The sequence below is a fragment of the Anarhichas minor genome, unplaced genomic scaffold (genome assembly GCF_050575085.1).
Source record: "Anarhichas minor isolate MPS153535 unplaced genomic scaffold, ASM5057508v1 ptg000058l, whole genome shotgun sequence".
NCBI lineage: Eukaryota > Metazoa > Chordata > Actinopteri > Perciformes > Anarhichadidae > Anarhichas > Anarhichas minor.
Window position 1 is genome coordinate 2,961,277 of NW_027466504.1, and position 18,844 is coordinate 2,980,120.

At 42.0% G+C, this 18,844-nt stretch overlaps 4 non-coding genes across 4 annotated transcripts; all 4 read left to right on the forward strand.

Annotated features, from left to right (window-relative positions):
- Positions 1 to 14,486: 14,486 nt before the first annotated feature.
- On the forward strand, positions 14,487 to 14,559 carry trnar-ccu (transfer RNA arginine (anticodon CCU)). Its single transcript has one exon. It is a non-coding gene; the product is annotated as a tRNA-Arg (tRNA).
- Positions 14,560 to 15,492: 933 nt separating this feature from the next.
- Positions 15,493 to 15,565, forward strand: trnar-ccu (transfer RNA arginine (anticodon CCU)). Its single transcript has one exon. It is a non-coding gene; the product is annotated as a tRNA-Arg (tRNA).
- A 1,341-nt stretch (positions 15,566 to 16,906) lies between these two features.
- Positions 16,907 to 16,979, forward strand: trnar-ccu (transfer RNA arginine (anticodon CCU)). Its single transcript has one exon. It is a non-coding gene; the product is annotated as a tRNA-Arg (tRNA).
- A 933-nt stretch (positions 16,980 to 17,912) lies between these two features.
- Positions 17,913 to 17,985, forward strand: trnar-ccu (transfer RNA arginine (anticodon CCU)). The gene has a single exon. It is a non-coding gene; the product is annotated as a tRNA-Arg (tRNA).
- Positions 17,986 to 18,844: the final 859 nt, after the last annotated feature.

Genomic DNA, 18,844 nt, shown 5'->3' on the forward strand with positions numbered 1-18,844 from the left:
CCAGCAATAACTCCTGGCAGATCCCCAGTCTTCGATGCTCGGTCAGGCTTTGCCTCTCAGGAAAATCCTTGTTTTCAATCAGCTCCTTCAGACTGTATTCACAGAGAGGGGTGACGAAATAGGCAAAGTAATTGTCTTCCAACACAGCAATGGGCTGCAAAAGGTGTTCTGCTTTTAAATTTTCTGAACACAGGAAATAAGCCATGTCCAATTCATTTTTGGCAACATGTTTGGCAACTCGTTTCACTGCCATGAGGCAGTTGTGAAAGAGTCCTGGGAAAATCTCAGTTGCATTGCATCCATTTGCGATCTTCATTGTTGTGCTGACAACAAGGTCATCAATTTTCATCGTGCCAGGCTTGGAGTCAAGATTTTCAAATGCAGTCTTCCATCGAGATTCCTAAAAAAAAAGAAGCATAAAACCCCAATAAGATTATGCCAATACGGCATAAAACATTGTATAGAAAACATAACTGAAAAAATGACTTTAGTGAGAGCCCCGAATTTCTTCAGTGAATACAGGTGAAGAAAGACACTTCCATATGTCTTTACCCTTTTTTCCGTGTGCTCATCACAGCGGGGAGCAATGGTTTCCTAAAACAAATGACATTTACAGTATTAAATGAATCATTTTAAGTATGCAAGTTTTAATCGTTTACATTTTTTTTGAAAGTTGACAGCTTTAATCATCCTCCCCACCCATTGTTTATCCTTTTAACTACTAGCCCTATTTTTAGGCCTCTGTTCGAAAACTGCATACCCATACTCAAGAGAGTCCCCAGCTCTAACTACAAGGTCTATTTTAATAATTTTGATGGTTTAATACAGGTAACACTTGTGAGATGTGTTGAATTGTGTAAATATTGTGGATATGTTACTGGTTAATAACTGATACACTTATGGCACAGCTCAAGTTGAAAAAGTTCCAGGTTCGCCTGAAAAAAAAGCACTTTCATTGAACATTTTTTTGGAATTATTGCAGAGTGAAGCCTACAAATACTCCTGTGCACAACAGGTTTGTGGTCTCTCTAAGCTAATTTTACTTAGATTGAGTGAAGCAGGCCAGCATAATAGGAGGTCCGAGTACAGAATTTCAAGCCGAATGCTCATTTCTCTCTCATGCTCTATTCTAATTTTATATACTATATAACTATATTTTTCACTTTTTTTATCACTCATATTATTCAATACATCCAAATACAGCCGTTTGAAATGATTTTGAGAGCAAGGGTCCTCTCAGAGCATGTTTCTGGCTCTCATCCATAGGATTTTCTCAGTTGGTCTGTGTGTATGGGGCTGTAGCTCAGCCTATCGTCGGTCGATTTCAGTCAATAAGCCCTCGTTCGACGCGTCAGAGTCTCAGGAAGGCGTGTGTCGAATTTGGTGTTGATTGACTTAAGTTTCAGCCAGTAAAGTTGCAAGAAGTGCCGCGTCTCCCCGAGCGTAAATTTCCGCTCGCCAGAAGTCTGACCGCTCGCCCAAGCTGGATTGACCGCTCTTATTCTGGAAACAGCTCGGAAGTAAACAGGATGCAGTTGGCAACAATGATTTCAGTTTTGAAACGGATAATCTGCGACGTTATTGTACTAATTTTTCATAAAACCGGACCAAACACCCACGATTTTTTTCGGCGGAGGGCAGTACGATGGCACCTTTGTCCACTCACAGCTGTCTACTGCTTCGACGGAGAGAAAAACCAAAGGTATTTATGTGTTCGGCCACGTGTGCTAATGCTATAAAATGCATTGCAACGCATGGTAGCCTGCTAGCATCAGGGTGCAAATATTGATTTGCAGTACACATAACGGCGATTTCTGGCCAGGATTTCATGCTTTTATGCCACATTTTCTAGATGCTTATATTAGTAGTCTATAGTTGTGTTTGGAGTGTGTAAAAAGTGACTTATATGATAGTGTTGCCCATACGTTGCTGTTTAATCCGGAAAAAAAACTGGACAAATCCACAATACTGGCGAACAATAAGGCTATTTTCAGGGGTGCTGAGCCCGAGAGCCCCCCAAATGGGGGGCGCTCGTAGCCAGAAGCTGCACCGTATAAGGGTCACTTTACATTGAGGTTTCAACCATATGCTTCAAAGGAATTTATGCCAGTTTGCAAAGCATATTTACAATATTGAAGGGTGAAATCCCTGGGTAGCATGTAACAAAATGTGAAAATATGAATATATAAATATAAATACATGTCTCCATTGGCAGTTATGGTCTCCGTAGTCGTAGACAATTTCTTCTCCTGCGTTTATTTGTGTGATTGCAAATGCACACAGATGTGGGCTTTTCTGTTCATCCAGTATCTGTTGGTCACATAAGCACGGAAATCTGAATTACAGTCAGTTTAACAGCGAGTCATTCTGTGTTAATGTCAAATAATATTATGCTTAGGAGTATATGTATATTTTAAAACAGATGATTAAAAATAAAACGAAGACAGGGTAACTTTACTGCATTACTTACTATTTTAATTTTGCTGTTTGGCTTGATGTGATCATCATTGATGAATCTTCCAAGTCTCGCTGTGTTCTTACTGCCATCAACACTGCATAGTGATGATATTGATTTTTTTATTACAGTTTAGAAATATTATTAAACAAAGATATATATATATATATATATATATATATATATATATATATATATATATTTAGAACATTCATGCAATTGTACTTACCAGAAAGTCTGTCCCCGAAAGGAGTAGAAATACAAAAATGCTGCATCTGCATCAGAGTACTCTTTGAGCAGGGCCTCTCCTTCCAAACCAGTGATGTGTATTCCAACATACTCAAGCAAGAATTCTCCCTGCTCTATGGTTTTGGTGGCAATTACCCCATAACCTGGTTAATACATTATGAAAGGGAATTAATTCATTATACTATATTCAGTGTGATGCAAGTTTAATAAATGTTGCAACTGTCACCACATACCATGAACAACCAACACTAATAATCTCAGCAATTATAACACTTGATGATGATATGCATTGTTATTTTAAAGGTTTGGATTTTAAAAAGGCTTGCTTTGAAAACAATTACTGTATCTAAATCTATATAATTAAACATCACAACTCTGTACACAATATATTATGACAGAGAGTATTCAAACTTTAAAACTTTCTTGCTGATAGTTACATGAGAAGATGAATAGAAGCATGGGGAAACGGCTAACCTGGCTCTGTCCAAAGTTATAAAACACCAAGGCCACCAGAGCCATAATGCTTTTTTGTTTTGTTCTGATTTACTTTATCAGCCTGCTGTTTTTTTTGTTAGTCTACAGATATGAGAGTGGCATTGGTTTTCATATCTAACCCCTGACAAGAAAGCTAATAGATGCATTTACCACAGAGTCAAACTATGCCTATTTTTGGGCTGCACTTTTCATAGCAACATCTAACAGTTATACATAACATACAATGCAGAGACTGTAACAATACACCATTTCATGCCTTATAATTCACTGGCAACTCAGCTGAGTTTATTTCTGACTTCATTCTTCTCACTGATGAGTTTTTTTTTTTTTTTAAACATGTCTTTATCTTCCCCAGAAGCAATGAAGTACAAGGCTTCTTTTTCAGGAAAAACTCTTCTGGGTCTCATTTTTCTGTGAAACATTTAAGAATATATTACACATGACTTTCTTGACCTATAATAAATTGATTCAAAATGATTGTATATAAATTAGGTGATGAAAAGCATGATAACTTAGTTTACAAAATGCAGCGATCAGTATTTTTTACAAAGTAGTGTTAACAACAAACTGAATAAGAACGATCCAAGGTGGAACTTACCTCTCGAGTAAGAGTAAAGGTAGAAAAGTCTCAAGGTTGGTTTTTGTCCTCCAAAAATGGCAAAATGGTCAACACTTCCAAAAGGCACCAAAACTCCTGTGAACCTTCTGTGAGGAGCCCAACATATATACACAATCCTGACCAGTTAGCTAGACAGTGATTCGTCCTTAGGATAAGACAGTAATTGCCAACTACTGCCGGCACAGTAATGCAAATGTTCTCTGGAATGACATGGGTAATGGGTTTGATTTGCTTTTGTTTAAAGGTGTAAGGACTGCAGTTGCATTGAGTGCTATTGAGACACAAATGTGCAGTTCATTTCAGCCTTTTAAAGATTATTAGGGCCCGAGCAACCGACAACGTCGGGCCAGCGAGGCCCAATTGAAACTGTAAGGGGTATTATTATTATTCTGATATTTAGGGCCCGAGCAACCGACAAAGTCGGGCCAGCGAGGCCCTATTGAAACTGTAGGGGTTATTATTATTAGGGCCCGAGCAACCGACAACGTCGGGCCAGCGAAGGCCCTATTGATATTCTAGGCATCCGTTATTAGGGCCCGAGCAACCGACAACGTCGGGCCTGCGAAGGCCCTATTGAAACTGTATTATTCTTTTTTGTGATTTTTATTTTTAAGCTTTGGCTGCACTTTTGGAGTATTTGCCATACCCCAAAACTCACCAGATTTTGGGACCTTGTCAGGTCTGGTGAAAATAGCCGTATGAAAAAGGATGCATCTTTCTGCGTAAAAAAAATGGCTCTCTAGCGCCCCCTACAAATCGGACCGGCGACGCCCCTCGGCCAGTTTCTCCAATTTACTTGAAATTCTACACACATTTCCAAATCCGCTAGATCTAAAAAAAAGCCTCTCAGACCCGTAAGCTCCACCTAATTAGATTTTCCGCCATATTGAATTTAGTGTAAAACACATTTTTGCAAGCTCCTCCTTCATGCTGGGTCCGATTGCTACCAAATCTGCGGTGGATCATTATTGGATGTAGTTCATCAACAGCTATCAAAAGCTCTTTGATAGCTCTTAGCGTTTACAAGATATGTACCAATAAAGTTCTTAGGGGCGTGGCTTAATATCAATACACATAACTTCTCAACCGTTTGTCCTAAAATTACCAGATTTTCAGCATATGTGCACATTGCATCCTCTAACATACCCTGATATTTATTTTGCATTCAACAACTAGGGGGCGCTACAGTAAACCCTCGAAGTTGTGCTTTTTGTCACTTTTTGCAGATTTCAGCCTTCGCACTTTAACGAACTCCTCCTAGAGATTTTAAGCAATCAACTTCTCCTTTGGTCAGGATGCTCTTAAGACCTTTGTGATTAAAAGTTATCAAAATCAAAGTTTTCATCAAAGAACCTTGATGTGGCGTGGCGGCCATTTTGCCTCATTGTTTTTGAAAAAATAAGTTCTTATAAGTTGTTATAACTCCAAGGTACATTATCTAATCCGCACAAAACTTCTTATGCATGATGCTACTTCAAGTCTGAACATACTTCAATTGAAAAAAATTCAATAACTCATAGCGCCGCCTACTGGCTAAAGGAAATGTCATATTTCACACTTTTCTTTATTCCTCCTAGCCAGTTGACTTGATGAGTCTCAAATTTAGTAAGAATAGCCTTAAGACATTGATGATGCATCATCATGAATATTGTGCGTTTTCGTTGAACGCTGTTGCCGTGGCGATGCATCGTTCGCCATGAAAAAGGAAGCTGATGCTTTAATGGGTTGGGATGCTCAAAAACTCATGGAACTTTGTACATGTGTCATAGGTCATAGGCAGACATAGTGTATATGGGTTTTGGGCTTGGCTGTTTTAAATTGCCTCTATAGCGCCCCCTACAATATTTCAAAAGAGCAGCCCCAGCACTACGTTTCAGCTACATGTATGAAACGTGGTAGGCACATGTATCCTATGGAGACTTAAATATAAGTCTCTTGAGACCATGCTCTAAACCCTACCGGAAGTCGGCCAGTTTCATTTATGTGTCATTTTTCAATAGATTTTGGCCTATTTCTAGTCGCTATACTTTAACGAACTCCTCCTATGGACTTCATCAGATTCACTTTAAATTTTGTCAGTACCATGTCAAGACCGTTGTGATTAAAAGTTATCAAAAGCTTTACGTTTGACGGAATCGTTTAGCCGTAGCGGGCGGCTACTTTACGTGATTCCCCATGAAAAAAGCTGATGTAACTCAGCTGGACATGTTCCAAACAGTCTCAAACTTCACATGCTTGATAACACTCATGGGCTGAGGATGTCTACAAGCTAATTTGCCCTAATACTCACAGCGCCACCTGCCGGCGAAAGGAAATCTGGATTTTGTGATAAACACCTCCGATTTACATGACTTTTACACAATGTGGTTTACACTTGACACAGAGCAACATGATGCATGTTTGCACGCGTTCTGTAGCGCCAGGCAGCGGATACAGGAAGCATCGGACTATTTGCAAAGCATCATTTCCAGCATCAGGAGGTCCATGCTGGATTAAAAACGCCTCGCTCGCGGACGCGCTGTCCGACGGTCGCGGACGTTCTCGGCCACGCAGGCCGGAGTCCCGCTGGCACCCCCGACGCGCTGCAGATTGCGAGGGCCCGTTCATCGCTGCTCGCAGCTTTAATTATTTTTGTACTTCAGGCTTATTTGGGGGGGGGACTTGCCAAGCACGAAAACTCACCAAATTTGGGGGCTTTTGTCAGGTCTGGTGGAACTTAGCGTCTGAAAAAGGATGCATCTTTCTGTGTAAAAAAATGGCTCTCTAGCGCCACCTACAAGTCGGACCGGCGACGCCCCTCAGCCAGTATGTCCGATTTGCTTGAGATTCAACACACATGTCCCAATCCGCTAGATATACAAAAAAGCCTCTCAGACCCCTAAGCTCCGCCTACTTAGATTTTCTGCCATCTTGAATTTAGTGAAAAACACATTTTTGCCAACTTCTCCTACATGCTGTGTCCGATTACTACCACATTTGCTGTGAATCATTATTGGATCTTCATCATCAAAAGCTATAAAAAGCTTTTTGATATATCTTTGCATTTACAAGATATGGACCAATAAACTGTTTAGGGCGCGGCTTATATATCAATACACATAACTTCTCAACCATTTGTCCTAAAATTACAAGAATTGCAGCATATGTGCAGTTGGTCTTTACGGGTATTTACTTCTGAATGTTGTCAACTGAAATGCCTCTTCAGCATGTACAGTTTAACGTGTATGGAAATATACTTTTTTAAACTTTATATATATATATTATTTAGTGACCTACTTTTTTCTGATGGCTGCAAAAAGTGTCACATAAAGATTTAAATGTAATAGTTGATGTAGAAAAGGTGACTTTTGAGCTGTTTAAAAACTATACTAACATGTTAAATTACTAGCACATTATGGAGTGAAATGCATCACTAAAGGAGGCTGACTATTCTAGACTTCAGTCATTCTTTACAGTCCAAGTGGGAACATCATTTTTGTGTTATAGCAATACATAAAGCTCTTTTGCTCGTTCCAAGAGAGGCTGACCATTGACATATCCATATTCATGGTGTATACAGACAAGAGTGTATAATTACTAATAATGATAATTACTAAGTGAGGAAAATGAACTTGCTCTAGTCTAGTTGCTTGCATGTCATTACAACTGTAGTCTTCTCCAATGTAATCCAACAACAAAACCAACCCATTTCCCCCAGTTTTGGAAGTAGTTTTTTTAAGAACATTGCATTACTATACCAGGGGAAGTTAGCAATTGATGCCTAATTCTAAAGACCAATCACTGTCCAGATAGCTGGTCGGGGTTGTAGCAGTGGCAGGCCGTGCATTTTATACCTAGGCCTTCACTGTTGTCCTGCAGCTGAAATACCACTGTTGGGAACGTAAAGGAGCGTGTTTGGTTATCAGCAAATATGAAACTAAACTATCAACATCAATGGAGTTATTAACATCAATAAGTTAATTAGTAATAAACTAATAAGAACGGGACAGGGACCGATAACCAAACTATAAACTAAGTCTCATAATTAGTGTTCACTCACGATATTAACAGTCTGAATACTATTACACGTTTGGAGTGAGAGTGAAGGTTTAAGTTCGAGCACAGGCCACTACATCCAGTTATTATTACACACATATGCACAAGTAATCACAGACGACTGCTCTTTAAAATATAACAGAGTTTATTAAATCAAAATAATAAATGATCAAATCAAGTAATCTCAAAATCAACAAACACTATCATACCATTATGTGTCTAATACCTAAAGTCAAATGAATAAAGTGGGGTAAGGATATGTATATAGATATACGTATGTACAGGTATGTGTGTGTGTGTGGAAACGAGGGGGGGGGGTGAACCTACTTAAACAGTGATGGGGGGGTAATCTAAAAAGGGGGCGTGTGAGCCTACAAGCAAAGATGGTGGAGTCTAGAGACCTAGACAAGATGGCTGAGAGGTGGCTACGTGTAACCACGTGGGACGGCGCACCATGTGGGTTGGGACAATAGATTATGCAACTACGAGTCTGAGAGGTTCACCCAAAATCAGTGACTCTAACTATGTGTACGCGGGTTAGTTAGTTAGTTAGTAGGGAGAGAGAGAGAGAGAGAGAGATCTGAGCGGTTCTGACCCGACTGGCCACGCTTATACGGTGACAGTTGCGGTTCTAAATCTCACTCACAGAGCCGATTTAACGAAGAGAGAATAAAACCAAAACAAAATAAAAGAATCCCCAAAACAAAACAGATCTTTATCACTGCGGTGAGATGCGAGTGTTGCTTCCTTATCACCCCGGTTTTAGTTCTTTAAAGTGATAAAATCACAAACTCCACATCCACTAGCAGTGATCGATCTAATGCAAACAGTTACAGCAGGAAATACACAATATAACGGGAACTCCGTGGTCCGCGATGCTTGCGCAATAACACGTTCTAAAACACGACAGTAACTTAACACAACAAGATACAGGAATAATAATTAACTAACTAAGCTAAGCTAAGGTAGGCTACGCTAGGCTAAGCTAGGCCCAGATACCATGATACTCTTACTGTGAGAGGCTTCGTTTCGACGGGGCCGGTCATCGAGTAGTCGGCGACTCTCGGTGGCGCGCTGCTACGGAGCTGGGCGCAGACTTGGCTCCTTGCTTGCGGAGCTTAGTGAACTTCGGCTGAGAGACGGGGGTCGCCCGTCTGGCCCGGAAATCTTCAGCGGGGGGGGAAGAGAGTTAATAGTCCTTCTGCCGGCGGTGTGTACACAAAAAGGGTGGGGCAACGGGTCATAGAAGTTATCCGTTCTCACACTACAGGATCCCAAAACTCAAAATAAACACAGTCTATGGTTCGACCAGCGAAGGTAACATGTGACCTGAGAGGATTTGGTGAGGCAAGCTTCCTGGTGGATCTTCTTGTCCCCAAGACGAGTCCGGAGTGAAGAGAGCGATTCTAGCTGTGCTCGGGCTTATAAACCAGGTAGCACAACCAGTGGGGGGCCCTTTCTTGGCCAATGAGGGACCAGCATCAGGTTTTGGCCGGAGCTGGGGGGGTGTGGTCATCCGGCATGAGGTTTCTAGCCGATCCCAGATCAGGCCTTTGTTGAAAGGAAGGAAACATGGATGCTCCTGTTTGAAAACACATGCGAGCGACTCAGCCTGCCAGGAGAGCAGGGTCAGATCCCAACACCACCTTATAACCACATGATGGCACCACAGATATTATCAGTTTCTAAGGCTGTAACTATGTACGTATTAAATGTACGTAACGTTCGGTACGAGACTTGCAATACGTTTGAATAGTACTAGAGCATCTGGAAAATGCAGAAGCTTATATTCAGGAAAATATAATGTTTTCTGCGCTCATGGAGGACAGTGGTTCTCAGCTGGTCTGGCTGTGGGACCCACCATCATTCCTTAATGACAAGTCGCGGCCCAAAGAGATTGTCTTATGATTTTACTTTCACAACTTGAGCTTTGTACGTACTGCTCTGCAGTGTCTTTCCTCGTCTCAGCCCCCTGTGTCATGGTGCATCTCACTCAGTCAGAATGCCCATATTTGATTGGCTGAGCTGCGTCACGTGATGTGATTCACTACCTGACATGCCTCTGCTGTTAAGCTTCGTTTCACGATAGTCACGTGCTCGCCCACTGACCAATCACAGCGCACTCTGCACCTCGCGGCAGACACTGAGCTGCACTGATGCTGACGTCATTATAGGCCGGCGAGCACGCTCTGATACGTCAAAGAATACGCCCAACATGTCAAACTAAACATTTGATTGGTTGAAGAATATGACAATCAACAATATCGTTCACTTAAACTGCAAATGGATGCAGGCCTCCGTCTGCAGGCCTGGGTCTCTGTTCTTACCTAGAGACACAGAGGTGAAATCTGATTGGATAAAAGCTCTACTTAAAACAAGCTGCACTGGAAGCAGAGCAACTGAGGAAGACAGTAGCTGTGCATTGAGAAAATAAGATAATGGGAAAAATATTTTTATAAATTATAATACATGTAGTGCCCGCGGGCACCCTGTCGCCCGCAGGGACCACGTGAGTCGCCCGCAAGACATGTTCTAAAAATAGCACTAGTCATTATGGAGCTCCGTCTAAAATTGTAGTTGCTGTTCTTTTTTAATCAAAAACGCTTGCAGAGAGTTAAGAGAGTTGGGTACCCGGAGGCGCACGGCGGACAGCCAGGACGAGGCTGCTGCACCGCACTAGGTTTTCAGGTTCTGAATGGCGGGCGCATCCCGTTGGTGCCAGACGCGCGCCGCGAGCGCACCCCGTCGTCAGGTCCGTAATTCCTCGGAACAGGCCGCGGGGCAACAACTCAGGGGTGGCGGGGGTAGAGGCGAGGCAACGCAATCTGACCGAAAAGGCCCAGACTAGAGGTTTGAACGCGGGCGCCCGAAGACGCTCGCGCACCTCGGAGGGTTGGATCCCCCGCTCGGCTATAGACAAGACTGGTTACTAGTTTCTTCGTTGAGAAAAAGGTACCATTGGAAAAGCTGGTGTCGGTGACTACAGACGGGGCTCCCGCGATGACGGGCCGGCATGCAGGCTTCATTGTGCAATGCAAAGGTGACCCAGACTTCGCAAAATATCTACATTACCACTGGATCATTCACCAGCAGGCGCGATGTGCAAAAGTAACCGGCTTTGATCATGTGATGATACAAAAATATCAGAGATGTGATATCTCTGACTTTCAAATGTTGAAACAGATTAACAGAAATAAAAGTTGCATGTTTAAATATGTATGTGTAGCTATACCATCATTGTTGTGGAAATCATTATTAATAATTATTGTGAGGACTAATTAACTGACATGTGATCAAACAGTCTCTTCACATTTATTATTATTATTAAGGTGATCTGTGCAATTTTGTTATTCAGGAAGTTTGTATCAAATAAGTAGCCCTTCGTCCTACTCGGTACCCTTGAAGTAGCTCTCAGTTTAAAAAAGGTTGGTGACCCCTGATGTAGTGTATTTAAGAAAAATTATAAAATTATAAAATAGATATAGCTTTGTGATTCTATTTAGGCCAGCAGAGAAGGCCTTGCAGGCCCTGACGGCCTGCCACTGGGTTGTAGTATATACATTCTGGTCTCGTCACAGAAGGTACACAGGAGTCTCAGGTGCCTTTTTGAAGTTGAAGTTGTTGAAATTTTTGAGAAAACCATTTCTACAAGATGAGGTAAGTTACAATACATAAGAATTAAGTTTTTAAAAATGTACACTTACAGTTATGGGTGACCGTGGCACATGGGGTAGAAAGGGTCGTCCGGTAACCGCAAGGTTTGCATTTTGATCCTCGGTTACTACATGTGCTGTGCCAAAGTGTCCCTGAGCAAGACACTGAACCTCTAACTGCTCCCCGGGCACATCTCAGGGGCAGCCCACTGCTCCCTATATGCTAGGGATGGATCAAATGCAGAGAACAAATTTCCCCACTGCGGGACGAGTAAGGGATTGTTTAAACTTTAATTGGCAGCCTTAGTCACCAGTTCTTATATATATTTTTTTTTTCAGAAAAATCAAGTCAACAGTTCATGTTGTTCATCCTTAACAACAAGAAGTACAAGTAATCTGGAAATCCACACAAGAGAAAGGTATGTTATTACACAATGTTTTGAATGTCTTTGGTACATCATCTCAAAGAGGTTTTAAAGTTTTAGTAACTTAAGTGTAGTAGCTAGTTTATTTCAGAATAAGCAGATTGTTACTGTTTTAATTTGACAATATTATTTGTTGCAATTTATGATTCAGCTCTAAAGTAGGCTTTAAGCCATTGAGCTGGCCGTTAAAAGAACAAGGATGGGGTCGGACAAATTGACTATGTGGCTATGTTCAAAGATAAATACTAGTGCTGGGCAACGATAAATATTTTTAATCATGATTAATCGCATTGTTAATGCGCAAAGTTCAATAATTAATTCAAAAGTAGTGTATTGCGCACTTTTATTTTAAAAGTACTGCTATATGAACAAAAGGGCAATAACATTTGGTTTGTAAACACTTTAAACAAATAAGGTTCTTTTTAACAGCAGTATTCCCTTTACACAGTAGCAGTTAAAATACAGTTATAATGATTCTGATGATAGATATTCAGCCGGTGTTCATAACTTTATTTTTATTTGTGTAATAGATGCAATTTGAAATATACACCTTGAAAACTGCAAACCTATCTACTTCTTTTTTTTATGTTTGTTAAATTCTCAGTAGCGATAACTAAATGATATGCTTATTATACATATTCCAAACAAAAACACTTTAAAAACTCGACAATGTGTATTTTAATATTGTCACTGTTGTAAATTGTTTGATTGCATGATTTATATTTATTGTGAAGAGCATGAAAACGGAAGTGCTTTTACTTTTAAGAGACAGGAAGTAGAATGGTACGCTAACAATATTGATGATACGAAGAAAACCACATGTCGGGTGCAAGAGCGCGTTGTGTTCACTGTAACACTGTAATACTGCAGTTCAGACAGTAAAGTATTCCGTTCAAACAAGACGTGTCTTGGTCCTCACTTGAAGCTCCACTTCGTAACAGTCACGTTTGATCCTGTAACGAGACGATCGCGCTCGCGTGTGTGTGTGTGTGTTTGTGAGACAAGAGTGAATGATGGTGATGGAGTGTAGGAGGGGTTCCGGACCCGGGGGGAAGAAGGAAGTGACGCCACACGAACACAGCTGTTCACTGCTTGCTGCCTGGTTCTTGTGTTAAAAATGTCGCTTAATAATAAATAAATAAAAAACTGCGTTAACGCGCGATAATATAATTGTCGCCGTTAATTAATTAATGTGTTAACGCGATAATAACGCGTTAACTTGCCCAGCACTAATAAATACCAATAGCAACTTCTGAATGATAAATAAAACACTGGATCAGTAGAGATCAAATCATGTAGGTTAAGACATGAAACTTAAACCACAACGTCTTTGCTTCCTTTTCAATCAGAAGCATGCAAAGTCTGGATTGTGGGTGATAGCTCTGTCCGACGTGGTGAAAAGCAAGCAAGGGAGACCATGGGGACCCATCTTGATGTGTCTGCCAATGACCAATGGTTTGGCAGGGGAGGCTTGCGTTCGGATGACCTGCCTGGGAAAGAAGCTGATCCTCAGTCTGCTGGTGTTTTAGGGTCTACATCTACTGTATCTGTGGTGTCTCAGTGTCTTTCCATTAATATTCAGTTCTTCAGATGTTTTATTGCTTGTTAGAAATGATCAAGTCTGTAGAAGTCATGAAGTGAAAACAGGGATGTTTTATATCTTTGTGATAGAACATCTTAGAATAATATCTGAGGTATGAACTGTTTCAAGCTCTAATTCTCTTCTGAATGTAAATATTTCTAATGGAGGTTTGGTGCTGTATGATATATTCATACCAGACATTTTCTCTGTGGTTTTCTCCAGGACCTGGTGGACTCCACAGACAGACAGATCTTGTTTGACAAAAAGAGATTGGCACAGCTGAAGCGTGATGGGTAAATATAACATTGTTGCTACCATATCTTCAATGCTTTGCTTTGACGTGTTTGCTCAATGCTGTTTATTGCCCTCTGTGGATTGTCTTTGTTGTCTTGCCTTGAAAGCCAGGCATCGTGGGTTCGAGTCCCACATTGGCCGACGGACAGCAGAGTGGCGCAGCGGAAGCGTGCTGGGCCCATAACCCAGAGGTCGATGGATGGAAACCATCCTCTGCTAACTGTGTTTTAACATCTCTTACACTGCATTCAAACTGACAAAGTCTTGTATTAAACCAACAACTGCTCGCTTGACAATAGTTTCAACAAATCATTCATTTTATGTCAGCCTACACTGCAGATGTCGGGAACAACAGTCAGTGCTGAGCAAATACAAATACTTCTGAGCTCCATAACATTGTTTTTACTTTGCTTCGCGACGACAACTTCTGAGCACTTTAGCATTGTGCGATACATCAATGCATTTGCTTGTGAGCACTAGAGCATAGTTTTTGCTTTGCGACATCAATGCATTGTTTTCATGTTACCCATACTCTCAGTGCATACAAAGACTTCTGAGTCCGTTATGTGTTGATGAAAAGCAGAGTAGCAGAGCGGAATATCATTCATTGTATGTCAATCCACATGTTGGGAACAACAGTCCGTGATGCAAACAGGGACTCTCTGACTCCACAAACGGAGCCCCAGTGGCCTAATGGATAAGGCACTGGCCTCCTAAGCCAGGGATTGTGGGTTCAAGTCCCATCTGGGGTGATTTAAAGCAGAGTGGCGCAGCAGAAGTGTGCTGAGCCCGTAACCCAGAGGTCGATGGATGGAAACCATCCTCTGCTAGCTGTGTTTTAACGTCTCTTCCACTGCATTCAAACTGACAAAGTCTTCGATTAAAGCAACAACTCTTGTCACTCTGAAGAGATTAAAGAAGTGATCAACCTAAAGGTAATGCTGTGAAATCAACGATAGGTTCAAGACCCATCTTGTTTGATAAAATGAGATTGGCACAGCTGAAGAGGGCAAATATAACATTGTTGCTACCATATCTTCAATGCTTTGCTTTGACGTGTTTGCTCAATGCTGTTTATTGCCCTCTGTGGATTGTCTTTGTTGTCTTGCCTTGAAAGCCAGGCATCGTGGGTTCGAGTCCCACATTGGCCGACGGACAGCAGAGTGGCGCAGCGGAAGCGTGCTGGGCCCATAACCCAGAGGTCGATGGATGGAAACCATCCTCTGCTAACTGTGTTTTAACATCTCTTACACTGCATTCAAACTGACAAAGTCTTGTATTAAACCAACAACTGCTCGCTTGACAATAGTTTCAACAAATCATTCATTTTATGTCAGCCTACACTGCAGATGTCGGGAACAACAGTCAGTGCTGCATACAAATACTTCTGAGCTCCATAACATTGTTTTTGCTTTGCTTCGCGACGACAACTTCTGAGCACTTTAGCATTGTGCGATACATCAATGCATTTGCTTGTGAGCACTAGAGCATAGTTTTTGCTTTGCGACATCAATGTATTGTTTTCATGTTACCCATACTCTCAGTGCATACAAAGACTTCTGAGTCCGTTATGTGTTGATGAAAAGCAGAGTAGCAGAGCGGAATATCATTCATTGTATGTCAATCCACATGTTGGGAACAACAGTCCGTGATGCAAACAGGGACTCTCTGACTCCACAAACGGAGCCCCAGTGGCCTAATGGATAAGGCACTGGCCTCCTAAGCCAGGGATTGTGGGTTCAAGTCCCATCTGGGGTGATTTAAAGCAGAGTGGGGCAGCAGAAGTGTGCTGAGCCTGTAACCCAGAGGTCGATGGATGGAAACCATCCTCTGCTAACTGTGTTTTAACGTCTCTTCCACTGCATTCAAACTGACAAAGTCTTCGATTAAAGCAACAACTCTTGTCACTCTGAAGAGATTAAAGAAGTGATCAACCTAAAGGTAATGCTGTGAAATCAACGATAGGTTCAAGACCCATCTTGTTTGACAAAAAGAGATTGGCACAGCTGAAGCGTGATGGGCAAATATAACATTGTTGCTACCATATCTTCAATGCTTTGCTTTGACGTGTTTGCTCAATGCTGTTTATTGCCCTCTGTGGATTGTCTTTGTTGTCTTGCCTTGAAAGCCAGGCATCGTGGGTTCGAGTCCCACATTGGCTGACGGACAGCAGAGTGGCGCAGCGGAAGCGTGCTGGGCCCATAACCCAGAGGTCGATGGATGGAAACCATCCTCTGCTAACTGTGTTTTAACGTCTCTTCCACTGCATTCAAACTGACAAAGTCTTCGATTAAAGCAACAACTCTTGTCACTCTGAAGAGATTAAAGAAGTGATCAACCTAAAGGTAATGCTGTGAAATCAACGATAGGTTCAAGACCCATCTTGTTTGATAAAATGAGATTGGCACAGGTGAAGAGGGCAAATATAACATTGTTGCTACCATATCTTCAATGCTTTGCTTTGACGTGTTTGCTCAATGCTGTTTATTGCCCTCTGTGGATTGTCTTTGTTGTCTTGCCTTGAAAGCCAGGCATCGTGGGTTCGAGTCCCACATTGGCCGACGGACAGCAGAGTGGCGCAGCGGAAGCGTGCTGGGCCCATAACCCAGAGGTCGATGGATGGAAACCATCCTCTGCTAACTGTGTTTTAACATCTCTTACACTGCATTCAAACTGACAAAGTCTTGTATTAAACCAACAACTGCTCGCTTGACAATAGTTTCAACAAATCATTCATTTTATGTCAGCCTACACTGCAGATGTCGGGAACAACAGTCAGTGCTGAGCAAATACAAATACTTCTGAGCTCCATAACATTGTTTTTACTTTGCTTCGCGACGACAACTTCTGAGCACTTTAGCATTGTGCGATACATCAATGCATTTGCTTGTGAGCACTAGAGCATAGTTTTTGCTTTGCGACATCAATGCATTGTTTTCATGTTACCCATACTCTCAGTGCATACAAAGACTTCTGAGTCCGTTATGTGTTGATGAAAAGCAGAGTAGCAGAGCGGAATATCATTCATTGTATGTCAATCCACATGTTGGGAACAACAGTCCGTGATGCAAACAGGGACTCTCTGACTCCACAAACGGAGCCCCAGTGGCCTAATGGATAAGGCACTGGCCTCCTAAGCCAGGGATTGTGGGTTCAAGTCCCATCTGGGGTGATTTAAAGCAGAGTGGCGCAGCAGAAGTGTGCTGAGCCCGTAACCCAGAGGTCGATGGATGGAAACCATCCTCTGCTAGCTGTGTTTTAACGTCTCTTCCACTGCATTCAAACTGACAAAGTCTTCGATTAAAGCAACAACTCTTGTCACTCTGAAGAGATTAAAGAAGTGATCAACCTAAAGGTAATGCTGTGAAATCAACGATAGGTTCAAGACCCATCTTGTTTGATAAAATGAGATTGGCACAGCTGAAGAGGGCAAATATAACATTGTTGCTACCATATCTTCAATGCTTTGCTTTGACGTGTTTGCTCAATGCTGTTTATTGCCCTCTGTGGATTGTCTTTGTTGTCTTGCCTTGAAAGCCAGGCATCGTGGGTTCGAGTCCCACATTGGCCGACGGACAGCAGAGTGGCGCAGCGGAAGCGTGCTGGGCCCATAACCCAGAGGTCGATGGATGGAAACCATCCTCTGCTAACTGTGTTTTAACATCTCTTACACTGCATTCAAACTGACAAAGTCTTGTATTAAACCAACAACTGCTCGCTTGACAATAGTTTCAACAAATCATTCATTTTATGTCAGCCTACACTGCAGATGTCGGGAACAACAGTCAGTGCTGCATACAAATACTTCTGAGCTCCATAACATTGTTTTTGCTTTGCTTCGCGACGACAACTTCTGAGCACTTTAGCATTGTGCGATACATCAATGCATTTGCTTGTGAGCACTAGAGCATAGTTTTTGCTTTGCGACATCAATGTATTGTTTTCATGTTACCCATACTCTCAGTGCATACAAAGACTTCTGAGTCCGTTATGTGTTGATGAAAAGCAGAGTAGCAGAGCGGAATATCATTCATTGTATGTCAATCCACATGTTGGGAACAACAGTCCGTGATGCAAACAGGGACTCTCTGACTCCACAAACGGAGCCCCAGTGGCCTAATGGATAAGGCACTGGCCTCCTAAGCCAGGGATTGTGGGTTCAAGTCCCATCTGGGGTGATTTAAAGCAGAGTGGGGCAGCAGAAGTGTGCTGAGCCTGTAACCCAGAGGTCGATGGATGGAAACCATCCTCTGCTAACTGTGTTTTAACGTCTCTTCCACTGCATTCAAACTGACAAAGTCTTCGATTAAAGCAACAACTCTTGTCACTCTGAAGAGATTAAAGAAGTGATCAACCTAAAGGTAATGCTGTGAAATCAACGATAGGTTCAAGACCCATCTTGTTTGACAAAAAGAGATTGGCACAGCTGAAGCGTGATGGGCAAATATAACATTGTTGCTACCATATCTTCAATGCTTTGCGTTGACGTGTTTGCTCAATGCTGTTTATTGCCCTCTGTGGATTGTCTTTGTTGTCTTGCCTTGAAAGCCAGGCATCGTGGGTTCGAGTCCCACATTGGCTGACGGACAGCAGAGTGGCGCAGCGGAAGCGTGCTGGGCCCATAACCCAGAGGTCGATGGATGGAAACCATCCTCTGCTAACTGTGTTTTAACGTCTCTTCCACTGCATTCAAACTGACAAAGTCTTCGATTAAAGCAACAACTCTTGTCACTCTGAAGAGATTAAAGAAGTGATCAACCTAAAGGTAATGCTGTGAAATCAACGATAGGTTCAAGACCCATCTTGTTTGATAAAATGAGATTGGCACAGGTGAAGAGGGCAAATATAACATTGTTGCTACCATATCTTCAATGCTTTGCTTTGACGTGTTTGCTCAATGCTGTTTATTGCCCTCTGTGGATTGTCTTTGTTGTCTTGCCTTGAAAGCCAGGCATCGTGGGTTCGAGTCCCACATTGGCCGACGGACAGCAGAGTGGCGCAGCGGAAGCGTGCTGGGCCCATAACCCAGAGGTCGAT